At 39.3% G+C, this 20,746-nt stretch overlaps 2 non-coding genes across 2 annotated transcripts; both read left to right on the top strand.

The window, feature by feature from the left end:
• The first annotated feature begins 431 nt into the window (after positions 1-431).
• On the top strand, positions 432-3,191 carry LOC120828842 (uncharacterized). Its single transcript, XR_013468788.1, has 4 exons — positions 432-548; positions 879-923; positions 2,203-2,229; positions 2,468-3,191. It is a non-coding gene; the product is annotated as an uncharacterized LOC120828842 (transcript).
• A 6,255-nt stretch (positions 3,192-9,446) lies between these two features.
• On the top strand, positions 9,447-12,229 carry LOC120829030 (uncharacterized). The gene is made up of 4 exons (XR_013468787.1): positions 9,447-9,575; positions 9,906-9,950; positions 11,242-11,268; positions 11,507-12,229. It is a non-coding gene; the product is annotated as an uncharacterized LOC120829030 (transcript).
• Positions 12,230-20,746: the final 8,517 nt, after the last annotated feature.

Genomic DNA, 20,746 nt, shown 5'->3' on the forward strand with positions numbered 1-20,746 from the left:
AAAACAAGCATCAGAATGAAGAAGAAATGGGACTCTGAACATGCCCGGGCTGTTGCTGCCGGACAGGCTGGTTTGAGTTTTTCAGAACATGTTGATCTACTGGGATTTTCATGCATAACCTTATAGGGTCCATTGGGTACATATGCACACAGACATATGAACGCACAACAGGGTTAAAGAGCAATGACCACGTTGTTTGACACTCCTGTCAGCTAACAACAGTGAACTGAGGCCCCATTGGCACTGGCCTTCCAAAATGGCACAGCACAAGTATGGAGAAACGACGTTTCTTATTAGTTGGACATACCAAGAAAAATTAAAAAAGGGAGGCATCTAGGAGGCATTCTGGTCAGATGCCAAACCACAATTGCCACCTTAGAAAAAATACTCCGAAATAATTGGATAATTAACAGCTGCATAATTGTGCACAACATTGTGATCTACATATTTGTCACACCATGTCAGCTCCTCAACCATATAAAGCATCGCTGCAAGTCATTGGTCAGTCACCAGACACAGCAGAGACAGTGTTTGCTTCCTTCACCATTGTAAGTATACTTTTTACTTTGATCCTAACCATCCACTTTTAACTCATGACTTTTTGTGCTTGTATATTGCTATACCTGCATAAAACACAGGGACACTGTATGTGTGGGTTTGTGCCGAGCACCAGCATGTCCTTCCTACTCTACAGTCATACATTTGGTGTTTCACAGTTCTATTGTACATTTACAGGCAATTTTTCAATTTAAAAGTTAATCTAGGCGAGAATGTATCTTAAATATTTTGGTCGTGAATTGCTCAGGATGAGGATTTGTCAAATGAATCATGTGTTCACATTTTTTACGCTGCATATTAACCGAATGCTTCTCTTTCAGCGCATCCAAACCGTGTCAAAATGTGCAAGCTCACTCTAACTGCAGGTAAGCACACTGATGAAGTAAATGTTTGAATAAAAAGAGCCAGTTTAACCAAATCAAAAAACATATTTTCTAACTTGGTTCTTTGGTAACTTACCAAGCAGCGGCCTCACCAGGCCAACATTGTCTTTACAAGCTCCTGTGCTTGAATTGGCCCAACATCTAATTGCTTAGTGGATACTTGATTTTTTAGCCTCTCAGTTCAAAGTTCAATTGAAAGGAATATATTATATACTCTTCCCAATCCTCACACCACCGAGTGTTAATTATCAAGACTATAAATAACTCTTATTTTTTAAATGTTAAACAAAATTCCATTCAAATCCAATGTAATTTGGTGACTATACAAACATCGGAGAGCATGACTTTAATACTCTTGCCAAATAAAAATCTAAATTGTAATACTACAGACCAGCAGATGAAAGTGAAAATACCTGTGTTCATTTTTCATTTGCTCTTGTTGAATGTTGGGGAACTGAGCTGAGGGCCGCAGAATTTGGGCTGGTCCTATAATGTGATGGTTCAATCTGGGTTTTCAGTTACATGACAAATGTACACTTTTTAGTTGGATAGATTGCCATGGTTACGTATGCTCAACACCTACCCTACTTCGGAACAGGTTATGTTACAGATGAGATATCAGCTCACATGAAAGCAATCCCTAGTATTTGCACATGAATATCACACAATTTAAAATAATTCAGACTAAAATGAAGACAATTTAAACAGACACATGCAACAAAGACAGCCTGCAAGTAACTAAGAATGTATGAATTAACTGATTTTTAAATCACTGCTTCATCAAGAGCATGATAGATCTGAGTGTAATTGCATGGTGCTTTATGAAGCGCTGAGACTGTAGATCTGTTAATTCATGCATTAACATAGTAGGGTTCTTTTTTTTTCCTGTTGTCCTTCTCTAATTTATCATTTGAAACCATGGTGCTTTTCAGCGTGAAATACTTTTTTTCTCCAAAATTACAGTTAATTCTTTGTTTGTAGATTGCAGCACTCTGCTCATGGCAGCTTTTCCGCGTTTGTAATCGGTCAGATGCTGTAAACACGTGCCGTTTTAAGTGAACAGGCTCATCGTGCGATTTGGAAACCCTTGATTGATTTACAAAGTGGATAACCAGCTTCATGGGGCTGCTTGCCAGGATTGAGATTGTTAAGGTTCAATCGGAAAAGCAAAAGATGTCCCAAAGGTGTTCAACTACTTCTTGGCACATGCCCCTCTTAAGCTTAGTTTAAACGCCATACTAACAAGTGTGTCACTTTCCAGCTCTCTGTTTGATCATCGCCAGCTTGGGTAAGTTTATAACATGTAGAGTTCACAATCAACAGTCTCACTGTATGAGATGAATGAAGTATTTAACTTAATAATTGCTGGAAAACCAGGATGGGGAAGTTGTTTTCAGCATATGATTCAATGAAATCATCTGTAATGTAACCACTTTTTATTACATTTATACATTTGTGTTATGAGAGTGAAAATGTGGGTCCTTTCAGGTTTTCAGGAGCTTCTAACACATGTGTGACAATAACAGTTTCAGGTTATGGAAACCGTGGAAACCCTGGAAACTCTGGAAACCCTGGAAACTCTGGAAACCCTGGAAACCCTGGAAACCTCTGCACTGGAAAACCCACTGGGCAATACCCCAACCCCAACGACGACAAATCTTTCCTCTACTGTGTAGCTGGAAAAGAATTCATCCGACAATGCCCAGCAAATTTGGTCTACAACGCAGCCATTAGCGTTTGTGCCTTTCCCGATAGTCCAGTTAACAAGGCAACATACTGCTATGGAAGAAAAGATGGGCAGTACACCAACCCCAATGACCAACATTCTTTCCTCAGCTGTGTAGCTGGACTAACCTACATCCTACAATGCCCAGCAAATTTGGTCTATGTAGAAGCCACAAATCGCTGTGACTATCCCCAATCACATCACTACTAGAGATAACGTAATGTAGTAGATGAAATGGGAAATACCCCAACCCCGATAATCACCATTCTTCTCGGATCAATCAAATTCTGTTAAATGTGCAATTTCCTGTGTTTCTTCAATGCCTTTGGATGTGAGAAATGTAATAGTGGTTAAATATCACATTATTTTCTTAACTTCAATTGTATTTGTGTATAATCACATTGGGTGCTTTCTCTTTCGTTTATGTTTAGCCATTGGTGAATGGATTGGTCTTACATTATGACACAAATGTGGCATATTGTAATTATATTCAAACAATGAATCAATAAAATACCACAAATATACCTGGCAAGTTTTTCTTTGCACTATTTTTAGTTGTTCTTTATTAGTTTCTCTTCACCTATCTGCCGTGTGTAAAATTAAACACAGAGTATAGCTGTGACTGATGGGAAGGTCAGTAGTTTTCCGGGTATTTGATGACAATCACAAAAAACAATCTAAATTTAGATTCATCCTGAGCGACATGAATCAGTGCGAAATGTTCTGAAAGCGGATCCGAATAGAAGGATCAACCCTCTTGGTTTGCTGTGGCTAGAGGAAAAGATGTGTTTACATTGTACTTGCATGGCAGTCAATGCAACACGTAGGTGTTGAGATATTCCATCGTGAAACAGTGGTGGATTGACAGATAGAGCCATTGAGCCGTGCTGCCAAACAGGCTGGAACCTGATGTGCCAAAATACAGATTTGTGTGCCACACTAGTGCCATTGTGCACAGGAATTTTACACTGAATAGTTACCACGGCACCCTTCAAACGTGGAGCGCTTGGTTTCTCTGACATTGTGTCGAAGCCAGTTCCATCTTGGCTTTCCAGCTAAATAGGAAATGAAAAGAAAGCAAATGGAATACATAAAAAGTTGACGTTTCACAGAAGTCTCACTTAAAAGATAACAGTAACGTTGCGGTAGAAGATTGGTGGTGGTTTTCTGTAACGGTAGTGTTAATCATCGGGTGATCATGATCTGTGGCAACTGCAGCGTCACCCAATGCGGCGGCTTCTTCAGGGAAGGACTTTTGACAACACTGAAGTACACAGCAAAATTCCAAGAGTTAATTTTCCGGTGTTCGGCAAAAGTGTTAAAGAGCAGAGTTGAGATCACACTGCAAAAAGTTGATTCCACTGTTACAGAGTGAATCGTACAAAAGAGCTGGAGTCGTTATCCACTGTCAAGGACTTGGGCTTTTAACTCCATATACAGTGTATTCAACACTGCTCAGATTTATTTGTGACACTTAGTGGAATTAAATTAACTCTTTTTATAGGTTTGAAATGTAACTGTACCCCAGTGTCACACTTTTTGGTGTTGGGTTTAACTCGTACAGTGTATTTAACACTGAGCAGATTTCTTTTTGACACTTCTCATTAAATTAAACACTTCGGTGAGTGTTAATGTAACACTGACAAGATTGGGACAGTATAAACACCAGTTTAGAGTTAAAATTGAATCTCAGAGTGCCAATTTAACTCTGAAATTTAAATTAAATTAAATTTTAAATTACATTTGCTGTGTAGTGTTATTTGGGTCTGTTTACGTTTTATATCTCTTTACTTTTAAACTTTGTTCAAACCCTACCAAGAGTGATAGAGAATGGCTCTAGTTACCAGAAAAGAACGACCGGTAAACAACTAGTTGCTTAGTAACGACCGTTGTTAACGATGTTGTTACGTGTCATCGTGCTTTTGTTAAAACGGCGCGTCGCGAGACTATCCCTGGCGAGAGCGCAGCCTTGAGCTAGCGTGGGCTTAGCCCAAGGCTGAATCTATTTTAGGACGCTAAAATCATATGTCGCTAATTTATCTAATCTGCGATTGGCTAAACTGCTTCTCAGACCCGCTTCTTTTGAGCCTGGCCCGAGCCAGCTGAGACACGCAGACAGGCAGAGAGGACGTGCAGGAAAAGCATACGTTTTGCACAGATATCTTATTTTACAAACATTACTGCGTATATTCCATGTTTCAAGAACACACATGCACCTGTATTACCTTGGCATTGTGATGTCTATAACTATCATTATTCATCCATTAATGTAAGTAAATGTAAAGGTAATATAAACCAATAAATTATTTTTTACTGTCGCCAGAGCTCTAAACTGTATAAGGTTGTCATTACATTGAGCAATAATAAGACTGGCTTTACTTAAAGACTTTTAACCAGTAACCTTATCGTTGCTTGAATGTACCATAGTAAATGTCATACTGACTGAGCACTAAGCCTCTTCATTGTTTGAAATGAAGATGAATTTGGATGCAGCACTATATGGAGATTTTAAGGTAACTTCCTTCATATGTCACCACACAAAGATTATCGAAATACATTTGTGTTAACTACAGATGGCACCACTCTTAATTGGCACACCTGCTTGTTACATGTTAATAACACAATGTATTTCACACAATCACGACCACCACAACTACTATAACAAGACTGCAAAACAAATGTGGAATTGAAAAAATACTGCAATTGCCATTCTTATTGCGGACTGAACACACGGCCACTAACACTACAACTAGCACCATCGCAACACATACAGCAACTACACCGACCACAACATCCGCCGCTACCCTCTGAATGACTGCTGTCATGATGAAGTCGATGAGGCTCATGTCAAACCTGTTAACCCAGGAAGTTTCACAACAGTGCCAATCAGATAGCCCACAGCCATCGTTAGTCATTGTACTGAGGTGTGGGTGTGTTCTTGTTTGGGAATTTTGAATTTAACTTTTTTCCTTGTTCCGCCTCAATGTACCTGGAAATTCCTCCTTTTTAAATAGTACTTCAATTGGTGTGTCTATCCAGTGTTTCCCCTACCATTGCAACATCCCCCCCCCCCCCCCCCCTCCGCTGGAAATGTGTAAAATAATAATGACAAAAAAAATTATAGTTATCGTTTGACCCACGGCAGTTCCACACTGACACGAATATGTGCGTGTTAGCCCCCAGCAGCGGGGCACAAAGCACCACTACCCCCTTCTCGCTGAACCGTTTGCCTGATCATCATCCACCCGGTCGGACCGGTTGGCTTTGGCCGACTATCCCCCGCCCTGACGTTTTAGGGGATACACTGCTATTTCATAACAAGTACAAACGGCTTGAGCTAAAGTGACATATAGCAGAACAACCATGGGCATTAACATAAACCCTGATAACCAACCTTTTTTTGACATTTGGATTAAACAATATTTTAATAGCTGTAAATGTTCCCTGATTCCTGATTCCTGATATCAGTCATCAACATTCTTCCCACCTGGTTATTTAAACAAATCAAACTCTTTTGCCGGCACTACAACGTGTCTGAGACCTCGATGCATTTAGCAATGTACATGATAATCTGCCAAAGTTTAAAACAAGCATCAGAATGAGGAAGAAATGGGACTCTTAACATGCTCGGGTTGTTGCTGCCGGACAGACTGGTTTGAGTTTTTCTGAACATGTTGATCTATTGGGATTTTCATGCATAACCTTATAGGGTCCATTGGGTACATATGCACACAGACATATGAGCGCACAACAGGGTTAAACCTTAAGAGCAATGACCACGTTGTTTGGCACTCCTGTCAGCTACGACGTTTCTTATTAGTTGGACATAGCAAGAAAAATTTAAAAAGGGAGGCATCTAGGAGGCATTCTGGTCAGATGCCAAACCACAATTGCCACCTTAGTCGGGTGTTTGATTTCTTTCCAAAAGACTCCAAAATAATTGGATAATTAACAGCTGCATAATTGTGCACAACATTGTGATCTACATATTTGTCACACCATGTCAGCTCCTCGACCCCATACGTCATTGCAAGTTTTATTATTGCTTTATTTATTATTATTGCTTTATTTATTATTATTGCTGCAAGTCATTGGTCAGTCACCAGACACAGCAGAGACAGTGTTTGCTTCCTTCACCATTGTAAGTATACTTTCTACTTTGATCCTAACCATCCACTTTTAACTCATGACTTTTTGTGCTTGTATATTGCTATACCTGCATAAAACACAGGGACACTGTATGTGTGGGTTTGTTCCGAGCACCAGCATGTCCTTCCTACTCTACAGTCATACATTTGGTGTTTCACAGATCTATTGTACATTTACAGGCAATTTTTCAATTTAAAAGTTAATCTAGGCGAGAATGTATCTTAAATATTTTGGTCGTGAATTGCTCAGGATGAGGATTTGTCAAATTAATCATGTGTTCACATTTTTTACGCTGCATATTAACCGAATGCTTCTCTTTCAGCGCATCCAAACCGTGTCAAAATGTGCAAGCTCACTCTAACTGCAGGTAAGCACACTGATGAAGTAAATGTTTGAATAAAAAGAGCCAGTTTAACCAAATCAAAAAACATATTTTCTAACTTGGTTCTTTGGTAACTTACCAAGCACCGGCCTCACCAGCCCAACATTGTCTTTACAAGCTCCTGTGCTTGAATTGGCCCAACATCTAATTGCTTAGTGGATACTTGATTTTTTAGCCTCTCAGTTCAAAGTTCAATTGAAAGGGATATATTATATACTCTTCCCAATCCTCACACCACCGAGTGTTAATTATCAAGACCATAAATAACTCTTATTTTTGAAATGTTAAACAAAATTCTATTCAAATCCAATGTAATTTGGTGACTATACAAACATCGGAGAGTATCACTTTAATACTCTTGCCAAATAAAAATCAAAATGGTAATACTACAGACCAGCAGATGAAAGTGAAAATACCTGTGTTAATTTTTCATTAGCTCTTGTTGAATGTTGGGGAACTGAGCTGAGGGCCGCAGAATTTGGGCTGATCCTATAATGTGATGGTTCAATCTGGGTTTTCAGTTACATGACAAATGTACACTTTTTAGTTGGATAGATTGCCATGGTTACGTATGCTCAACACCTACCCTACTTCGGAACAGGTTATGTTACAGATGAGATATCAGCTCACATGAAAGCAATCCCTAGTATTTGCACATGAATATCACACAATTTAAAATAATTCAGACTAAAATGAAGACAATTTAAACAGACACAAGACCTGTCAAACCTGTTAACCCAGGAAGTTTCATAACAGTGCCAATCAGATAGCCCACAGCCATCGTTAGTCATTGTAATGAGGTGTGGGTGTGTTCTTGTGTGGGAATTTTGAATTTAACTTTCTTCCTTGTTCCACCTCAATGTACCTGGAAATTCCTCATTTTTAAATAGTACTTCAATTGGTGTGTCTATCCAGTGTTTCCCCTACCATTGTAACAGCCCCCCCCCCCCCCGCTGGAAAAGTGTGAATAATGAGAAAAAAAATTATAGTTATCTTTTGACCCACGGCAGTTCCACACTGACACGAATATGTCGCGAATATGTGCGTGTTATCCCCCAGCAGCGGGGCACAAAGCACCACTACCCCCTTCTCGCTGAACCGTTTGCCTGATCATCATCCATCCGGTCGGACCGGTTGGCTTTGGCCGACTATCCCCCGCCCTGGCGTTTTTGGGGATACACTGCTATTTCATAACAAGTACTAACGGCTTGAGCTAAAGTGACATATAGCAGAACAACCATGGGCATTAACATAAACCCTGATAACCAACCTTTTTTTGACATTTGGATTAAACAATATTTTAATAGCTGTGACTGTTCAACATCAACTGCCACCACCACAACCACCCCCAATACAATTACCAGTGTACATTAATGAGAAATAAAACAACTTTTCAATTCATTTTCACTTTAGCAAATGGTTGCAATGAAACAAAGAGCGAAAAACTTAAAAGGGTCTGAAAACTTTCCGTACCCACGGTATATCTGTTATTCATACAGACGGTGGAAATGCGATTCGTAAAGTTTGTAGTCTTGTTTATTGCAGTGCTATTGTCTTATATTTGACGAGTATCTTGTCCCCAAGTATCAATATTTGTGCAGGCAATAAGGCAGTTGACCACTTCGTTTTAGAAGAAACAAAATCCGAACAAAATGGTTTTCGACTGATATACTGTCACTCACCAACAGCCAAGACAAATTCCTTGTATGTTTGACATATTTTGTCAATAAATGTTCCCTGATTCCTGACATTAGTCATCAACATTCTTCCGACCTGGTTATTTAAACAAATCAAACTCTTTTGCCGGCACTACAACGTGTCTGAGACCTCGATGCATTTAGCAATGTACATGATAATCTGCCAAAGTTTAAAACAAGCATCAGAATGAGGAAAAAATGGGACTCTGAACATGCCCGGGCTGTTGCTGCCGGACAGGCTGGTTTGAGTTTTTGAGAACATGTTGATCTACTGGGATTTTCATGCATAACCTTATAGGGTCCATTGGGTACATATGCACACAGATATATGAGCGCACAACAGGGTTAAACCTTAAGAGCAATGACCACGTTGTTTGGCACTCCTGTCAGCTACAACGTTTCTTATTAGTTGGAAATACCAAGAAAAATTAAAAAAAGGGAGGCATCTAGGAGGCATTCTGGTCAGATGCCAAACCACAATTGCCACCTTAGTCGGGTGTTTGATTTCGTTCCAAAAGACTCCAAAATAATTGGATAATTAACAGCTGCATAATTGTGCACAACATTGTGATCTACATATTTGTCACACCATGTCAGCTCCTCGACCATATAAAGCATCGCTGCAAGTCATTGGTCAGTCACCAGACACAGCAGAGACAGTGTTTGCTTCCTTCACCATTGTAGGTATACTTTTTACTTTGATTCTAACCATCCACTTTTAACTCATGACTTTTTGTGCTTGTATATTGCTATACCTGCATAAAATACAGGGACACTGTATGTGTGGGTTTGTGCCGAGCACCAGCATGTCCTTCCTACTCTACAGTCATACATTTGGTGTTTCACAGTTCTATTGTACATTTACAGGCAATTTTTCAATTTAAAAGTTAATCTAGGCGAGAATGTATCTTAAATATTTTGGTCGTGAATTGCTCAGGATGAGGATTTGTCAAATTAATCATGTGTTCACATTTTTTACGCTGCATATTAACCGAATGCTTCTCTTTCAGCGCATCCAAACCGTGTCAAAATGTGCAAGCTCACTCTAACTGCAGGTAAGCACACTGATGAAGTAAATGTTTGAATAAAAAGGGCCAGTTTAACCAAATCAAAAAACATATTTTCTAACTTGGTTCTTTGGTAACTTACCAAGCAGCGGCCTCACCAGCCCAACATTGTCTTTACAAGCTCCTGTGCTTGAATTGGCCCAACATCTAATTGCTTAGTGGATACTTGATTTTTTAGCCTCTCACTTCAAAGTTCAATTGAAAGGAATATATTATATACTCTTCCCGATCCTCACACCACCGAGTGTTAATTATCAAGACTATAAATAACTCTTATTTTTTAAATGTTAAACAAAATTCTATTCAAATCCAATGTAATTTGGTGACTATACAAACATCGGAGAGTATCACTTTAATACTCTTGCCAAATAAAAATCTAAATTGTAATACTACAGACCAGCAGATGAAAGTGAAAATACCTGTGTTAGTTTTTCATTTGCTCTTGTTTAATGTTGGGAAACTGAGCTGAGGGCCGCAGAATTTGGGCTGATCCTATAATGTGATGGTTCAATCTGGGTTTTCAGTTACATGACAAATGTACACTTTTTAGTTGGATAGATTGCCATGGTTACGTATGCTCAACACCTACCCTACTTCGGAACAGGTTATGTTACAGATGAGATATCAGCTCACATGAAAGCAATCCCCAGTATTTGCACAAAAATATCACACAATTTAAAATAATTCAGACTAAAATGAAGACAATTTAAACAGACACATGCAACAAAGACAGCCTGCAAGTAACTAAGAATGTATGAATTAACTGATTTTTAAATCACTGCTTCATCAAGAGCATGATAGATCTGAGTGTAATTGCATGGTGCTTTATGAAGCGCTGATCCTGTAGATCTGTTAATTTATGCATTAACATAGTAGGGTTCTTTTTTTTTCCTGTTGTCCTTCTCTAATTTATCATTTGAAACCATGGTGCTTTTCAGCGTGAAATACTTCACCTTCCTGTTTTTTCTCCAAAATTACAGTTAATTCTTTCTTTGTAGATTGCAGCACTCTGCTCATGGCAGACTTTTCCGTGTTTGTGATCGGTCAGACGCTGTAAACACGTGCCGTTTTAAGTGAACAGGCTCATCGTGCGATTTGGAAACCCTTGTTTGATTTACAAAGTGGATAACCAGCTTCACGGGGCTGCTTGCCAGGATTGAGATTGTTAAGGTTCAATCGGAAAATCAAAAGATGTCCCAAAGGTGTTCAACTACTTCTTGGCACATGCCCCTCTTAAGCTTAGTTTAAACGCCATACTAACAAGTGTGTCACTTTCCAGCTCTCTGTTTGATCATCGCCAGCTTGGGTAAGTTTATAACATGTAGAGTTCACAATCAACAGTCTCACTGTATGAGATGAATGAAGTATTTAACTTAATAATTGCTGGAAAACCAGGATGGGGAAGTTGTTTTCAGCATATGATTCAATGAAATCATCTGTAATGTAACCACTTTTTATTACATTTATACATTTGTGTTATGAGAGTGAAAATGTGGGTCCTTTCAGGTTTTCAGGAGCTTCTAACACATGTGTGACAATAACAGTTTCAGGTTATGGAAACCGTGGAAACCCTGGAAACTCTGGAAACCCTGGAAACTCTGGAAACCCTGGAAACCCTGGAAACCTCTGCACTGGAAAACCCAATGGGCAATACCCCAACCCCAACGACGACAAATCTTTCCTCTACTGTGTAGCTGGAAAAGAATTCATCCGACAATGCCCAGCAAATTTGGTCTACAACGCAGCCATTAGCGTTTGTGCCTTTCCCGATAGTCCAGTTAACAAGGCAACATACTGCTATGGAAGAAAAGATGGGCAGTACACCAACCCCAATGACCAACATTCTTTCCTCAGCTGTGTAGCTGGACTAACCTACATCCTACAATGCCCAGCAAATTTGGTCTATGTAGAAGCCACAAATCGCTGTGACTATCCCCAATTACATCACTACTACCAATAACGTAATGTAGTAGATGAAATGGGCAATACCCCAACCCCGATAATCACCATTCTTCTCGTATCAATCAAATTCTGTTAAATGTGCAATTTCCTGTGTTTCTTCAATGCCTTTGGATGTGAGAAATGTAATAGTGGTTAATATCACATTATTTTCTTAACTTCAATTGTATTTGCGTATAATCACATTGGGTGCTTTCTCTTTCGTTTATGTTTAGCCATTGGTGAATGGATTGGTCTTACATTATGACACAAATGTGGCATATTGTAATTATATTCAAACAATGAATCAATAAAATACCACAAATATACCTGGCAAGTTTTTCTTTGCACTATTTTTAGTTGTTCTTTATTAGTTTCTCTTCACCTATCTGCCGTGTGTAAAATTAAACACAGAGTATAGCTGTGACTGATGGGAAGGTCAGTAGTTTTCCGGGTATTTGATGACAATCACAAAAAACAATCTAAATTTAGATTCATCCTGAGCGACATGAATCAGTGCGAAATGTTCTGAAAGCGGATCCGAATAGAAGGATCAACCCTCTTGGTTTGCTGTGGCTAGAGGAAAAGATGTGTTTACATTGTACTTGCATGGCACTCAATGCAACACGTAGGTGTTGAGATATTCCATCGTGAAACAGTGGTGGATTGACAGATAGAGCCATTGAGCCGTGCTGCCAAACAGGCTGGAACCTGATGTGCCAAAATACAGATTTGTGTGCCACACTAGTGCCATTGTGCACAGGAATTTTACACTGAATAGTTACCACGGCACCCTTCAAACGTGGAGCGCTTGGTTTCTCTGACATTGTGTCGAAGCCAGTTCCATCTTGGCTTTCCATCTAAATAGGAAATGAAAAGAAACCAAATGGAATACATAAAAAGTTGACGTTTCACAGAAGTCTCACTTAAAAGATAACAGTAACGTTGCGGTAGAAGATTGGTGGTGGTTTTCTGTAACGGTAGTGTTAATCATCGGGTGATCATGATCTGTGGCAACTGCAGCGTGACCCAACGCGGCAGCTTCTTCAGGGAAGGACTTTTGACAACACTGAAGTACACAGCAAAATTCCAAGAGTTAATTTTCCGGTGTTCGGCAAAAGTGTTAAAGAGCAGAGTTGAGATCACACTGCAAAATGTTGATTCAACTGTTACAGAGTGAATCGTACAAAAGAGCTGGAGTCGTTATCCACTGTCAAGGACGTGGGTTTTAACTCCACATACAGTGTATTCAACACTGCTCAGATTTATTTGTGACACTTAGTGGAATTAAATTAACTCTTTTTATAGGTTTGAAATGTAACTGTACACCAGTGTCACACTTTTTGGTGTTGGGTTTAACTCGTACAGTGTATTTAACACTGAGCAGATTTCTTTTTGACACTTGTTCTCATTAAATTAAACACTTTGTTGAGTGTTAATGTAACACTGACAAGATTGGGACAGTATAAACACCAGTTTAGAGTTAAAATTGAATCTCAGAGTGCCAATTTAACTCTGAAATTTAAATTAAATTACATTTGCTGTGTAGTGTTATTTGGGTCTGTTTACGTTTTATATCTCTTTACTTTTAAACTTTGTTCAAACTCTACCAAGAGTGATAGAGAATGGCTCTAGTTACCAGAAAAGAACGACCGGCAAACAACTAGTTGCTTAGTAACGGCCGTTGTTAACGATGTTGTTACGTGTCATCGTGCTTTTGTTAAAACGGCGCGTCGCGAGACTATCCCTGGCGAGAGCGCAGCCTTGAGCTAGCGTGGGCTTAGCCCAAGGCTGAATCTATTTTAGGACGCTAAAATCATATGTCGCTAATTTATCTAATCTGCGATTGGCTAAACTGCTTCTCAGACCCGCTTCTTTTGAGCCTGGCCCGAGCCAGCTGAGACACGCAGACAGGCAGAGAGGACGTGCAGGAAAAGCATACGTTTTGCACAGATATCTTATTTTACAAACATTACTGCGTATATTCCATGTTTCAAGAACACACATGCACCTGTATTACCTTGGCATTGTGATGTCTATAACTATCATTATTCATCCATTAATGTATGTAAATGTAAAGGTAATATAAACCAATAAATTATTTTTTACTGTCGCCAGAGCTCTATACTGTATAAGGTTGTGATTACATTGAGCAATAATAAGACTGGCTTTACTTAAAGACTTTTAACCAGTGACCTTATCGTTGCTTGAATGTACCATAGTAAATGTCATACTGACTGAGCACTAAGCCTCTTCATTGTTTGAAATGAAGATGAATTTGGATGCAGCACTATATGGAGATTTTAAGGTAACTTCCTTCATATGTCACCACACAAAGATTATCGAAATACATTTGTGTTAACTACAGATGGCACCACTCTTAATTGGCACACCTGCTTGTTACATGTTAATAACACAATGTATTTCACACAATCACGACCACCACAACTACTATAACAAGACTGCAAAACAAATGTGGAATTGAAAAAATACTGCAATTGCCATTCTTATTGCGGACTGAACACACTGCCACTAACACTACAACTAGCACCATCGCAACACATACAGCAACTACACCGACCACAACATCCGCCGCTACCCTCTGAATGACTGCTGTCATGATGAAGTCGATGAGGCTCATGTCAAACCTGTTAACCCAGGAAGTTTCACAACAGTGCCAATCAGATAGCCCACAGCCATCGTTAGTCATTGTAATGAGGTGTGGGCGTGTTCTTGTTTGGGAATTTTGAATTTAACTTTTTTCCTTGTTCCGCCTCAATGTACCTGGAAATTCCTCCTTTTTAAATAGTACTTCAATTGGTGTGTCTATCCAGTGTTTCCCCTACTACCATTGTAACATCCCCCCCCCCCTCCGCTGGAAATGTGTGAAATAATAATGACAAAAAAAATTATAGTTATCGTTTGACCCACGGCAGTTCCACACTGACACGAATATGTGCGTGTTAGTCCCCAGCAGCGGGGCACAAAGCACCACTACCCCCTTCTCGCTGAACCGTTTGCCTGATCATCATCCATCCGGTCGGACCGGTTGGCTTTGGCCAACTATCCCCCGCCCTGACGTTTTAGGGGATACACTGCTATTTCATAACAAGTACAAACGGCTTGAGCTAAAGTGACATATAGCAGAACAACCATGGGCATTAACATAAACCCTAAAACCAACCTTTTTTTGACATTTGGATTAAACAATATTTTAATAGCTGTAAATGTTCCCTGATTCCTGATTCCTGATGGTGGAAATGCAATTCGTAAAGTTTGTAGTCTTGTTTATTGCAGTGCTATTGTCTTATATTGACGAGTATCTTGTCCCCAAGTATCAATATTTGTGCAGGCAATAAGGCAGTTGACCACTTCGTTTTAGAAGAAACAAAATCCGAACAAAATGGTTTTCGACTGATATACTGTCACGCACCAACAGCAAAGACAAATTCCTTGTATGTTTGACATATTTTGTCAATAAATGTTCCCTGATTTCTGATTCGTGATATCAGTCATCAACATTCTTCCCACCTGGTTATTTAAACAAATCAAACTCTTTTGCCGGCACTACAACGTGTCTGAGACCTCGATGCATTTAGCAATGTACATGATAATCTGCCAAAGTTTAAAACAAGCATCAGACGGAGGAAGAAATGGGACTCTGAACATGCCCGGGTTGTTGCTGCCGGACAGGCTGGTTTGAGTTTTTCTGAACATGTTGATCTATTGGGATTTTCATGCATAACCTTATAGGGTCCATTGGGTACATATGCACACAGACATATGAGCGCACAACAGGGTTAAACCTTAAGAGCAATGACCACGTTGTTTGGCACTCCTGTCAGCTACGACGTTTCTTATTAGTTGGACATAGCAAGAAAAATTTAAAAAGGGAGGCATCTAGGAGGCATTCTGGTCAGATGCCAAACCACAATTGCCACTTTAGTCGGGTGTTTGATTTCGTTCCAAAAGACTCCAAAATAATTGGATAATTAACAGCTGCATAATTGTGCACAACATTGTGATCTACATATTTGTCACACCATGTCAGCTCCTCGACCCCATACGTCATTGCAAGTTTTATTATTGCTTTATTTATTATTATTGCTTTATTTATTATTATTGCTGCAAGTCATTGGTTAGTCACCAGACACAGCAGAGACAGTGTTTGCTTCCTTCACCATTGTAAGTATACTTTTTACTTTGATCCTAACCATCCACTTTTAACTCATGACTTTTTGTGCTTGTATATTGCTATACCTGCATAAAACACAGGGACACTGTATGTGTGGGTTTGTGCCGAGCACCAGCATGTCCTTCCTACTCTACAGTCATACATTTGGTGTTTCACAGTTCTATTGTACATTTACAGGCAATTTTTCAATTTAAAAGTTAATCTAGGCGAGAATGTATCTTAAATATTTTGGTCGTGAATTGCTCAGGATGAGGATTTGTCAAATGAATCATGTGTTCACATTTTTTACGCTGCATATTAACCGAATGCTTCTCTTTCAGCGCATCCAAACCGTGTCAAAATGTGCAAGCTCACTCTAACTGCAGGTAAGCACACCGATGAAGTAAATGTTTGAATAAAAAGGGCCAGTTTAACCAAATCAAAAAACATATTTTCTAACTTGGTTCTTTGGTAACTTACCAAGCAGCGGCCTCACCAGCCCAACATTGTCTTTACAAGCTCCTGTGCTTGAATTGGCCCAACATCTAATTGCTTAGTGGATACTTGATTTTTTAGCCTCTCACTTCAAAGTTCAATTGAAAGGAATATATTATATACTCTTCCCAATCCTCACACCACCGAGTGTTAATTATCAAGACCATAAATAACTCTTATTTTTTAAATGTTAAACAAAATTCTATTCAAATCCAATGTAATTTGGTGACTATACAAACATCGGAGAGTATCACTTTAATACTCTTGCCAAATAAAAATCAAAATGGTAATACTACAGACCAGCAGATGAAAGTGAAAATACCTGTGTTAATTTTTCAGTAGCTCTTGTTGAATGTTGGGGAACTGAGCTGAGGGCCGCAGAATTTGGGCTGATCCTATAATGTGATGGTTCAATCTGGGTTTTCAGTTACATGACAAATGTACACTTTTTAGTTGGATAGATTGCCATGGTTACATATGCTCAACACCTACCCTACTTCGGAACAGGTTATGTTACAGATGAGATATCAGCTCACATGAAAGCAATCCCTAGTATTTGCACATGAATATCACACAATTTAAAATAATTCAGACTAAAATGAAGACAATTTAAACAGACACAAGACCTGTCAAACCTGTTAACCCAGGAAGTTTCATAACAGTGCCAATCAGATAGCCCACAGCCATCGTTAGTCATTGTAATGAGGTGTGGGTGTGTTCTTGTGTGGGAATTTTGAATTTAACTTTCTTCCTTGTTCCACCTCAATGTACCTGGAAATTCCTTATTTTTAAATAGTACTTCAATTGGTGTGTCTATCCAGTGTTTCCCCTACCATTGTAACAGCCCCCCCCCCCCCGCTGGAAAAGTGTGAATAATGAGAAAAAAAATTATAGTTATCTTTTGACCCACGGCAGTTCCACACTGACACGAATATGTCGCGAATATGTGCGTGTTATCCCCCAGCAGCGGGGCACAAAGCACCACTACCCCCTTCTCGCTGAACCGTTTGCCTGATCATCATCCATCCGGTCGGACCGGTTGGCTTTGGCCGACTATCCCCCGCCCTGGCGTTTTTGGGGATACACTGCTATTTCATGACAAGTACTAACGGCTTGAGCTAAAGTGACATATAGCAGAACAACCATGGGCATTAACATAAACCCTGATAACCAACCTTTTTTTGACATTTGGATTAAACAATATTTTAATAGCTGTGACTGTTCAACATCAACTGCCACCACCACAACCACCCCCAATACAATTACCAGTGTACATTAATGAGAAATAAAACAACTTTTCAATTCATTTTCACTTTAGCAAATGGTTGCAATGAAACAAAGAGCGAAAAACTTAAAAGGGTCTGAGAACTTTCCGTACTCACGGTATATCTGTTATTCATACAGACGGTGGAAATGCAATTCGTAAAGTTTGTAGTCTTGTTTATTGCAGTGCTATTGTCTTATATTTGACGAGTATCTTGTCCCCAAGTATCAATATTTGTGCAGGCAATAAGGCAGTTGACCACTTTGTTTTAGAAGAAACAAAATCCGGACAAAATGGTTTTCGACTGATATACTGTCACGCACCAACAGCGAAGACAAATTCCTTGTATGTTTGACATATTTTGTCAATAAATGTTCCCTGATTTCTGATTCGTGATATCAGTCATCAACATTCTTCCCACCTGGTTATTTAAACAAATCAAACTCTTTTGCCGGCACTACAACGTGTCTGAGACCTCGATGCATTTAGCAATGTACATGATAATCTGCCAAAGTTTAAAACAAGCATCAGACGGAGGAAGAAATGGGACTCTGAACATGCCCGGGTTGTTGCTGCCGGACAGGCTGGTTTGAGTTTTTCTGAACATGTTGATCTATTGGGATTTTCATGCATAACCTTATAGGGTCCATTGGGTACATATGCACACAGACATATGAGCGCACAACAGGGTTAAACCTTAAGAGCAATGACCACGTTGTTTGGCACTCCTGTCAGCTACGACGTTTCTTATTAGTTGGACATAGCAAGAAAAATTTAAAAAGGGAGGCATCTAGGAGGCATTCTGGTCAGATGCCAAACCACAATTGCCACTTTAGTCGGGTGTTTGATTTCGTTCCAAAAGACTCCAAAATAATTGGATAATTAACAGCTGCATAATTGTGCACAACATTGTGATCTACATATTTGTCACACCATGTCAGCTCCTCGACCCCATACGTCATTGCAAGTTTTATTATTGCTTTATTTATTATTATTGCTTTATTTATTATTATTGCTGCAAGTCATTGGTTAGTCACCAGACACAGCAGAGACAGTGTTTGCTTCCTTCACCATTGTAAGTATACTTTTTACTTTGATCCTAACCATCCACTTTTAACTCATGACTTTTTGTGCTTGTATATTGCTATACCTGCATAAAACACAGGGACACTGTATGTGTGGGTTTGTGCCGAGCACCAGCATGTCCTTCCTACTCTACAGTCATACATTTGGTGTTTCACAGTTCTATTGTACATTTACAGGCAATTTTTCAATTTAAAAGTTAATCTAGGCGAGAATGTATCTTAAATATTTTGGTCGTGAATTGCTCAGGATGAGGATTTGTCAAATGAATCATGTGTTCACATTTTTTACGCTGCATATTAACCGAATGCTTCTCTTTCAGCGCATCCAAACCGTGTCAAAATGTGCAAGCTCACTCTAACTGCAGGTAAGCACACCGATGAAGTAAATGTTTGAATAAAAAGGGCCAGTTTAACCAAATCAAAAAACATATTTTCTAACTTGGTTCTTTGGTAACTTACCAAGCAGCGGCCTCACCAGCCCAACATTGTCTTTACAAGCTCCTGTGCTTGAATTGGCCCAACATCTAATTGCTTAGTGGATACTTGATTTTTTAGCCTCTCACTTCAAAGTTCAATTGAAAGGAATATATTATATACTCTTCCCAATCCTCACACCACCGAGTGTTAATTACCAAGACCATAAATAACTCTTATTTTTTAAATGTTAAACAAAATTCTATTCAAATCCAATGTAATTTGGTGACTATACAAACATCGGAGAGTATCACTTTAATACTCTTGCCAAATAAAAATCAAAATGGTAATACTACAGACCAGCAGATGAAAGTGAAAATACCTGTGTTAATTTTTCAGTAGCTCTTGTTGAATGTTGGGGAACTGAGCTGAGGGCCGCAGAATTTGGGCTGATCCTATAATGTGATGGTTCAATCTGGGTTTTCAGTTACATGACAAATGTACACTTTTTAGTTGGATAGATTGCCATGGTTACATATGCTCAACACCTACCCTACTTGGGAACAGGTTATGTTACAGATGAGATATCAGCTCACATGAAAGCAATCCCTAGTATTTGCACATGAATATCACACAATTTAAAATAATTCAGACTAAAATGAAGACAATTTAAACAGACACAAGACCTGTCAAACCTGTTAACCCAGGAAGTTTCATAACAGTGCCAATCAGATAGCCCACAGCCATCGTTAGTCATTGTAATGAGGTGTGGGTGTGTTCTTGTGTGGGAATTTTGAATTTAACTTTCTTCCTTGTTCCACCTCAATGTACCTGGAAATTCCTTATTTTTAAATAGTACTTCAATTGGTGTGTCTATCCAGTGTTTCCCCTACCATTGTAACAGCCCCCCCCCCCCCGCTGGAAAAGTGTGAATAATGAGAAAAAAAATTATAGTTATCTTTTGACCCACGGCAGTTCCACACTGACACGAATATGTCGCGAATATGTGCGTGTTATCCCCCAGCAGCGGGGCACAAAGCACCACTACCCCCTTCTCGCTGAACCGTTTGCCTGATCATCATCCATCCGGTCGGACCGGTTGGCTTTGGCCGACTATCCCCCGCCCTGGCGTTTTTGGGGATACACTGCTATTTCATGACAAGTACTAACGGCTTGAGCTAAAGTGACATATAGCAGAACAACCATGGGCATTAACATAAACCCTGATAACCAACCTTTTTTTGACATTTGGATTAAACAATATTTTAATAGCTGTGACTGTTCAACATCAACTGCCACCACCACAACCACCCCCAATACAATTACCAGTGTACATTAATGAGAAATAAAACAACTTTTCAATTCATTTTCACTTTAGCAAATGGTTGCAATGAAACAAAGAGCGAAAAACTTA

Source organism: Gasterosteus aculeatus, chromosome 1, assembly GCF_964276395.1.
Source record: "Gasterosteus aculeatus chromosome 1, fGasAcu3.hap1.1, whole genome shotgun sequence".
NCBI classification, from domain to species: domain Eukaryota; kingdom Metazoa; phylum Chordata; class Actinopteri; order Perciformes; family Gasterosteidae; genus Gasterosteus; species Gasterosteus aculeatus.